Raw genomic sequence first — 9,336 nt, 5'->3', positions numbered from 1 at the left:
AAAGGTTAACGCACTCCAATGCTTAATTAAAACAGAACAAAGAGCCTGTGTTAGGGGTGCGCCAGCGCGGTAACTTCGTGGCGGGTGTTGACCCAGAGCAAGCAAAAGTAAGCAATGCAAACCCGGAAAAGTTACGGGGTCGGTATGATGGCCCACCCTTCCGCCCTCATTGCCGGCCATTAAACAGATGCAGAAAGCAAGGAGAAATGACGGTAAAATTAATCTTGAGTAAAGTGTTCGAATGTTGAGCTGTCTCTTCTGGCAGTTCAGACACGTTTTCTGTTTTGTGAGCTTTAGCAGACCACAAACAATCTGTAACTGTGTAAAAGCACGATGAGAATAATGCCAGGACTTCAAGGAAAATAATGTACGAGTGCGCACAAGTACACATTCGCACCTGCTCACACCGATGCTATATTAAGTGCTCAAAATTGCATACAACCCCTCCATTTCGTACCTGTCGCACCGTAATATGTAAAATAAAGTGCGGTTCCTTGTGTCAAATTTTCTGCATTCAAGGTGAAAACGTTTTGGTCAACAAGACGTTGGTTGGTCTTCTTCCCAATCTCTGTGCCTGTGCTGTGAACAAAAGGCCAGTTTTTATATCAGCCAACGCTACCTTCATTTAAGGATATTTCTGACGCCTTATACAAAATGTTCTCTAAATGCAATACCTGCACGAAGTAGGCGATGACCCCTATAAAGGTGGGACCAACCAAAATGGATAAATGAAAGTCACAGCTGCTTCCACTGATTCATAATCTAAACGACTGAATCTAGATATCAATAGATAGATATCCTTTATCACAGAACATGGTAGATCTTTTACGAACTGCTACCTTAAAGTGCAAGGGACGCCGGTATGCTTAACAAGCCGAGCCGGTCAAAGAGATGCCTTGTGATAAACTAGAAACGCCGTGAGACATTAGTACTGATAGGTCACAATTAACGTGCGATGAATTAACTTATTCCACTACCCTATTTTAGACAAAACGAATTAGTATTAAATTTTCTGGGCAAACTGTCTGAATCCTATGCGAGTCATTCGAGTGCCCTCGGCAGGCACTCGGAATGTTTTTGTTTTCTTATTTGCTCACGGAGATGTGTTCTCGCTGCCATGGAATGTTTATTGTTCCCATACGTTTTGAACAATTATGCAGCTGTATGGCTAGAATTGTATTCTGCTTTTATAGTTTTCTTTTAATGGGACAGATTTGAAGGTCCCATTCTCCTGAAAACCTGGCGTAGGCACTGTCGATGTCGCATTGTGAGCAGAAAAATGACGGTCATGGCTCTGGCAGGTGCTAGTTGGCAGCTGAAGTGGTCGGGAACAGATTGATCCTGAGGTTACGCGACGTTCTACGACCACGGACGTGGCCGGCTTGGCAGAAGCTACAGACTTCGCCATCTCAAATCAGATGGGTGGCTGAGGGAAATGAACCCTCCCCTCTCCTTACATTCTGAATCATATATGTTATCCCTAGGTCATATAGGCACGCTTTTTTATTATGAGATTTTGTTCGTTAAACCTTGCCCGAGTTACTTGGGACTCATCAAGCTGTTTGACTACAGTGACTAGACTTTTAGCCCAGATGACCCGCATGACCTACTAGTATATAATGCTCAATGTTGAATGTTCGTCCAGCTAAGCATGCATGGTCACAGCGCCCATTTTTCCAGTGAAATACAACGCGCTGAGAAAAAGTGATTTAAAAGCGCAAGTGGAACCAGCGAACTGTAATATTAGGCTTTCATCCTGGCACCAAATTTGTTTCTCAGCGTCTCCTCAAAAATAGAACGGCCTTGAAACGGCTTTGAAGAAAAAAATTTAACGTTGATATATACTGCAAGTAAAAGCAACAATGTTGCGCTCTGATAAACCACGCCCACAAGTAAGCAATTCATTTTTGTGATATTGAAGAGCAGAACCATTGAATTACCTTTAAAGGAATTGTGTATTTGTTATGTGGGGCTCTTTGCACTTAATGGGTTCCCGATTCCGTGAGTGCATTTTTATCATGATAAATGCATCCTTGAAAGAATTCTACATACTAGACACAAATGGAGCCAAAAGTCTGCCCCAGTGATGAAGGCACTTTTCAGTGGAGTTAGTTTGGGCAAGCAGAGGCGCTGGAGGTTTCTTGGTTCATCCCAGACACATAAGCCACCCCTGCCTGATATAAAAGCGGCACAGTATTTTGCTTGCCTATAGACGAAATTTTTTTATACTTTCTCGGGCGCGGCCATTTTCAGCCGACTGGCGCACCGCCGCGCGGGCGTTTCCTTGGGTACTACGGGGCTGGGGATCTCCGCGGCCGCGCCTGAACGATAGCCCCGATTAGCTCGCCTTCGGGCGTTAGAGAACAATGCCAGAGATATTTTCACCTCCGGGTTGTGCAGGAGTGAGCTTATTTGCGTTGTCGTATAGTTAAGGTTTGGTTTTGTTTGGTTTGGTGGGGTTTAGCGTCCCAAAGCAACTCAGGCTATGAGAGACGCCGTATTGGACGACTCCGGAAATTTCGACCACCTGGGGTTCTTCAACGTTCAGAGACATCGCACAGCACACGGGCGCCTTGCTTTTCGCCTCCATCGAAAAGCTGCCGCCGAGGCCGGGATGCGATCCCGCGTCTTTGGGAACAGTAGTCGAGCGCCGTAACCACTGCGCCAGCCCGGCGGGGTTGTCGTATAGTTAAAATAGACTCCTTATTTAAGAATTTCGTTTACATTCACGTTTATTGTGTTAGTACTCATAACGCAGCCATGGTAATGCTGCTGTTTCGGTACCCTACAAATGAAAAAAAAATGTTTTTCAACAACTGCAAGCGTTAATCATAGGTGCACAGCTCATATATAGCACGGCCGCTCGATGGGAGCGCACTGGGTGCGGCCTGCTGCGTCGCGCCACCGTCAATGGGCAAGCGCGTCCTTGGGGAGTTTACAGTTGCGCCCGCTATTTCTGCTGAGGGCGCCACTGTTCGGGGACACGTAGCAGCCGGGGTCGCCGGCTCTGAGCGCGCGGTTTGCTTCCTTTATGGATGCATTCGCCTCGTGTCTGCGTGGTAAACGCACATTTTTTCTGTGCGCGTGTGCAAGCACGTTAACACTGAGCTGGGATGCGTTTGTTTTTTAAGGCGAAAGCCGTTCTGGCTCATGGAGCGAAAATCTGTGCGCAGAAGCTGTGCCTGTAATCTGTGCGTCGTATCTGTGCACTGGTGTGTCAGTCGCAAAAGCGGACGTGCAAGGAAGGAGATAAAGAATGAAAATGATTGATGGTGATAGGTAATCAATAAAAGTTATAAATAGACATTGATAGAGGTAATGACTAATGCTAGTGACTAATAATGGGTAATAATGACTAAAATGATTTGTAATGACCAGTATACCAAACTACGACATGTAATGACCGCAATTGATTAGAAATGAGTAAAAGTGCTTAGCGATGTGTGGTAATGACTATAATAGCTAGGAATGAGTCATCATTACTACTAATGACTACGAAATGACTAATATGTGAAACGACGACATGTAATGACCCCTGCTGATTCTAAATGAGTAACCTGCTTAGTTATGAGTGGTAAGGGCTGCAATGACTGCGCAGGCAGACTCATCATGACTGGGAAACGACCAATATATCAAATGACGACTTGAAATGACGAACTGTGGCAAACGATGAGAGACAAATGATAGGAGAAGGGTAGGCTTTCGCCATCCTCCGCTTAAGAGACATCTAAGAGACCCTCTAATTTTATCTGCTGAGCTCGCTTCAGGCAAAGGCAGCAGCGAGGAGTGGAAATGCACTCGCTTCCTCTGAAATGAAAGCGGCGCTGAGGTTAAAAAGTCCAGATGCTGAAGCACAATGCCCCATCAGCTGCCATTGAATTTGCTACAAGGGGCAGCACATTGGACTTGTTGGTGATTAATTATAGGTTAACAGTGCAAACAACGTGACAGGAACACAGGAGAAGAGGACGGCACAATCGCGCTAGTTGTGTCGTCCTCTTTTCCTGTGTTCCCGTAACGTTGTTTAACCTATTCACTATTCAATTACCAGGGAGCTGGCCAGTGAACTACGATTTTTAACGATGTGCTGTGAAGCAGATAAACACAATGAGGTAGCACCAGACGCTTTTCTCGCAGATTATGGGGCGAGGGCATATCAGAGACAGGTACGAAGGTTTCGTTTTTATATAAGCATACAATTTATTCTAAATTTTGCCGCGCTACGCCTTCCTGAGTGGCCCTGCAAGCAAAGGAGCCTGTGCATACAATATTTGTTTATACTGTTGAGACTGTTTGGGCCGACGCGATAAAGTGAAAAGCCCCGTTCCAATTAAAATCCGGAGCCCGCTCTGTCGGCAGAAAGTCGGAGAAATACCTCTCTGGTAAGAGGCACTTTAGTTGGTGATATGGCCAGACACCTTTGACGCGATGAGAACACATGTCATGTTCAATGTGGCTGGAGCTGCCAAACTAGAAAGAGTCAATAAGATGTAAGGGTGAAATGGGAATAATTGAAAGTGGGACACTTAGCTCCCAAGTCAGGCACACTATACTCCTATAGGGCACGTTCGTACGGCTTCGGTAAAGAGGGGCTTTATATAGCTATGTATAGGGTGCTATTTCATAGAATGCGGCGGCTTAAGGATGCATTCTAATGATATGCGACAGAGGCAGCAATTACGGGACACGGTGAATAAGCAGGTAGCAAAGTGCGGCTACTACAACGAGGCTCTGCAATGAGATTTAAGAATCCCAAGTTTTGTTTATCACTATCAGATTGTTGCTTAATTTATGCGATATTTGGTAATGGTTTTAAGGCGACATGTCAGTCGTGCGAGAGTCTGTTGCAGGAAATATTAGTTAACTGAACCAGTTACAGGTTAATGAAACCCAAGGACAATGGAGGCTTCATGTACCCTGCAAAGGAAGTAATGAAGCTTTGTCAGCTTACGAGCACCTTCATTAACAGGATGATGAAGTCTGAAAAGGTCCGGCGAAGTAGCAAGCTGTGTAAATGTTTGATTTTATCATTTTTTCTCACTGTACACAGTACCTGCAGCTCATCTATGAAAACAATGATCGTGCCCATGCTGAGGCGCTATGCAAGATATCGTTAAGTTGCTGAACCCACTGATAGCAAGCTGGGCTGGAAATGTGAACTCAGCAGTAGAGCGACGTTTAAGGCTATGGCATAAACCTCTCTCAAGAAAGGTTTTCCATCTGCGATTGGTAATTTTCTTCCTTTTTTGTGTGGCCATTTAATAAGCGTACTCGGCTGCAGTTGCGCTCTGAAGCGTGAACCTTCTTGTGATCGCAGCTAACACTCGATGCGCGTTCTTCCATTGAAAATTAAAAACCAGCAAAATTGTATGGGTTTACGAGCAGCCAATAAAAATGGTAACAAAACTTTCGGCGCATATACGTAGCACATTGAGGCAGACCGGCTCTATGAAGCGCGCTTAGTTCGTTCATGCAAATGCGTGAACCCATGACGGATAGCGTTCTGGCGTACAAAGTTTAAGGTCTCCAACTGAGTCGAAGGTCCCAGGTTATCATCTAGATTTAACCTAATAAACATCTTCATATTTCCACCGTAACATTTGTCACAATGGGATAGAAAGGTTGGTTACATGTCGCATTTTCACAGAGGTTGCTCATAGTAGGACATTTTTTTATTGGATAGCGCTGTCAGCTTAGAACAGGTTGACATCAATTTGTGTATAAAAGCTGTATGCAGGAATGAGTAAATGGTATAAAAATGACACACGGAATTCGCGACATAGGCAATTAAGTGGTTATGCATTAGGCTACCATGGCAGCTGAACAGCTTCGAATTGTTCACAGCCGGGTGACGTTTTCATTGTGACAAACAACTTGATCCGAATGCAACATCATGGTAATGCGAGCTCTCCAATCGAGTGGCCTTGAACCACCGTCACATTAAGTTTTTCGGGGTACACTCTAGTATACATCCTTGCCGAGCAAGAGCTAAGTGCTGACATGTTCACACTAGACATGACAGTATATACTAATTCGTGTTGCCAAATTGTGCGAAGCGGAGCTCTTATATCCTTAAAATAAAAGGCTTCTACCACGCCGACGCCTTCCTGAAAGCGCAGCCAGGCGCAGCTCTCCGCGCGCGGCTGTCCCCGAACGGTGGCGCCGCGGCGGGGGGCGACGGGAAGTAGGCGCCTCCCGCCAGTTTAGGGCGACGTAGCAGGCCGCACCTAGTGCGCTTCCATCGAGCGGCCGTGTATATAGTAATGGCCAGTTCCAAAGCGTTCTTCATGCTTCTTGCTAACCATAGCGAACCTCACCAATTAGGCTGTGTTGTCACCTGCGAGTACTGCGCCAGTTAGATAAATATGATCACTTTGTGCTCATCTGTGGTGCCAAGCTAACCAACGTGGTTAATGTAAAAACATTGAAGCTAACAGCGGGCAACTTTTGTGGCTCCTTTTCTTTGAACACCGCCGCATTAGGATCGCTTTTTATGCCTGAAATATCTATATAGTGCCTATATCTGCATGACCCGCATGATACGCCTTTTTATATCCTTGACGTATATAGTCGTACATGCCAAAGAAAGAGGAAGCAAAGGAATGCTAGCTAGAGCATCCCTCAGTTGACAAATGGCCTCTGCTTTATGATGCACTCCGTAGGAGAGCGCTCCAGAAATTTCGGCCAGCTGGGGCTCTTTAACGCGTGCTGACATTACACACTACATGGGCGCCACCGTTTCCCTATTTGTAATAAATATCGAATAAATGCGAACAGAGTAAAGAGATTTCACGACTTCTGCAGCCAAAGAAGAGTAACTTTTATTTCGATGCTACTGGTATGAGCGAAAGCGCCGCGCAGCGTCACAACCTCTACTGAAATCGTGTTTATTTGTTGAGCCTCAGGCAGGCACTATAGCTACGCTCAACCGTTTTTCATGCCGACCTCTCTCTGAAGTCCATAAATGACAATTTGTATTGCTGGTGGTCGTGCTTATATTCCCGTAAAAGAAAGGTAAAAGAAAGTCAAATACGAGCCACTGATGACCGAGAACGCAAACGTTTTGCCTAGACAACCTCCAGCGCGAAGATCGCTGTGCCACTGAGCCAGTTACAATCAAACAAAGGTAAAAAAATGCATCCTTATGGACAAAATTAAAAAGCAAAAAAAAAAAAAACATGCATTTATCACATGCGAAGGGAAGCCACAAAAAACAAACAAATAAAAAACACCAGCGCATTACTGCTACTAAATGGCGATTTCCAGTTCGTAACCTGCATGGTAGACTGTCCTCGGATATCGCTTAAACGTAGGAACAGTCCACTTCAAATTTATACAGTACTCTTTAGAAGAGGGAAAACGATGTAAATCTCGCACCTATGCGCATAGATTTTGGAACGCGCTGCCGAGATAATTGAAGAGCGCTTGTTCACGACCCGTATTATACGCGGGGCGCCCGCGCGACCCGCAGTCCTCGGGCCGCGCGCGCCCGACACGTGGCGCCTGGTGTCGAAAGTAGGAGCGCGCTAGCAGCCTGCGTGCAAAGGGTAAAAGAACCTGGTTTATAAACCAGAAGCTTAAACAAACTAGGGCAAGAAATGTACGTGAACCACGTGCGGGTGAATGTATGCTACATTATGTGACTGACTTTTCTCAAAAAAAAAAAAAAAGAAAAAAGAAAACAGTTTATTTACAAAACCTCTACAGCATAGTCAGTGCTAATCTTCTTTGAAATTCTGCGCAGCCTTCTGTTCTTGAATGTCGACATCTTGTTCTACCAGTGGAGCTTTGGTAAAGGTGTCTTTTTTCATATACGCCTTAATGTAGAAGTTAACAAACAAGCACAACAGCACGAAAGTCTGCAACCCTCCCAGGAGGATAATGGGCTTCGGGAAACCACAGTCCACGAACAGTGGTATGGATATGTGTGCAATGACTACAATGAACTGCACAATTTGCAAAGTGGTCAGATACTTTTTCCACCAAAGGTGTTTCCGCACACCTGGACCTAGCGTGGCAAGATAGTAATAGAAGTACATCACTATGTGAACGAATGCGTTTATAGCCAGCCCTAGAGCCGGTTGTCCCTCTGGAGCGAAGAGTGCGTAGAACCAGACGTTGACTGTCACCATGGTGTGGTGAATGACATGTAGGTGGGTGATCTGATTGAACTTTTTGCGAAGAACGCAGAACACAGTGTCCAGAAGGTCAGCGTAGCGCACGGCAATGAAAAACCAACCGTACTTGTAGTAGTAGGCGAGTTCTTCGTCTATGTCACCAGTCATTCCCTGGCACCATAGATTGTAACGGCCTCCGGGTAGGTATGTCATCTTCAGGTGCAAATACAAGAACAGTGCGCTGATTGCCACCATGAAGAGGTTATATCCCCGCACAAGATTGATGATTTCGAACGGTTTGCGATCTTTCATCCAGCGCGGGCCAGCTACTTTCACAAAGTACAGGTAGAAGCACACGAGGGGGAAAACAAACAGAGGATTCACGACCAAAGGGTAGTCCCGTGTCCTTGGGTCACCCATCTGCACGATCTTGTTGGCAAGAGTGATAGGGTTTATGGAGAACGCCATCTTTTTGCTGATGCCAGGTGTCCTCAAGACCCGGGGATGCAGAGCTGGAAAGTGCAAAGGAAGTCTCTTTTATTCAACAGAGTACTAGTCAAAGTAAGTCCTTTCGAAATCATTGGGACTTCAGTGAGTGAACAAAGCTGCTGAGTTGGTATAATGATAGCGCAATTGTAGCGCAGAGTAGAACAGGAGACATGAAGAAACTAACAACACGTGCCGTGTGTCCTCTCCTACTCTGTGCTACAGTCTCGCTATAATTATGCAGCAACAAGACCAAAAAGCCACGCTTTTGGTATAATGCCAGTTTACAGTCAGCACCACAAAAAATGAATATATTTAGGAAATGAATTAAACTACGATGCATATGTGTTTCTAAATTGTGTTGTTTGCGTGAGGACATTCGAAAAAATGCGCACCGAGCATGAAAGCGATTCAGTGAGAAAGGCGTTTTGTTTTATTTGCATGCAAAACATCATTTGTGAGCTGAATCGTAACGACAGTTCATTTTCGAGCCTAATGACAGGACCTCACATAACGCGCAGCTGATGGACGACAACTGGATGCGGCATTAGGAAAATATTACTTTTTTGTTGCATGCGCAAGATTACGATTGGTGGTGCTTCTAAAAACAAAAGTTCTAAACAAGTAGATCCCTGAAATCATATCGTTTGTCGATTTGCAGCAAGTTTTTCATAGAACTGTTCTTACATGGTTCAAGAATAACGAAAGTATAGGAGCAAGCAGAATTTTATTT

The 9,336-nt window shown here is 45.1% G+C and overlaps 1 pseudogene; it reads right to left on the bottom strand.

Moving 5' to 3' along the window:
* Positions 1-7,718: 7,718 nt before the first annotated feature.
* Positions 7,719-8,585, bottom strand: LOC146190699 (very long chain fatty acid elongase AAEL008004 pseudogene; annotated as a pseudogene).
* Positions 8,586-9,336: the final 751 nt, after the last annotated feature.

This window comes from Amblyomma maculatum, chromosome 4 (assembly GCF_055883805.1).
Source record: "Amblyomma maculatum isolate TAMU_Amacu chromosome 4, ASM5588380v1, whole genome shotgun sequence".
Classification (NCBI taxonomy): domain Eukaryota; kingdom Metazoa; phylum Arthropoda; class Arachnida; order Ixodida; family Ixodidae; genus Amblyomma; species Amblyomma maculatum.
Note: the sequence above shows the minus strand (reverse complement) of the source record. Positions and strands in the feature narration are given on the sequence as shown.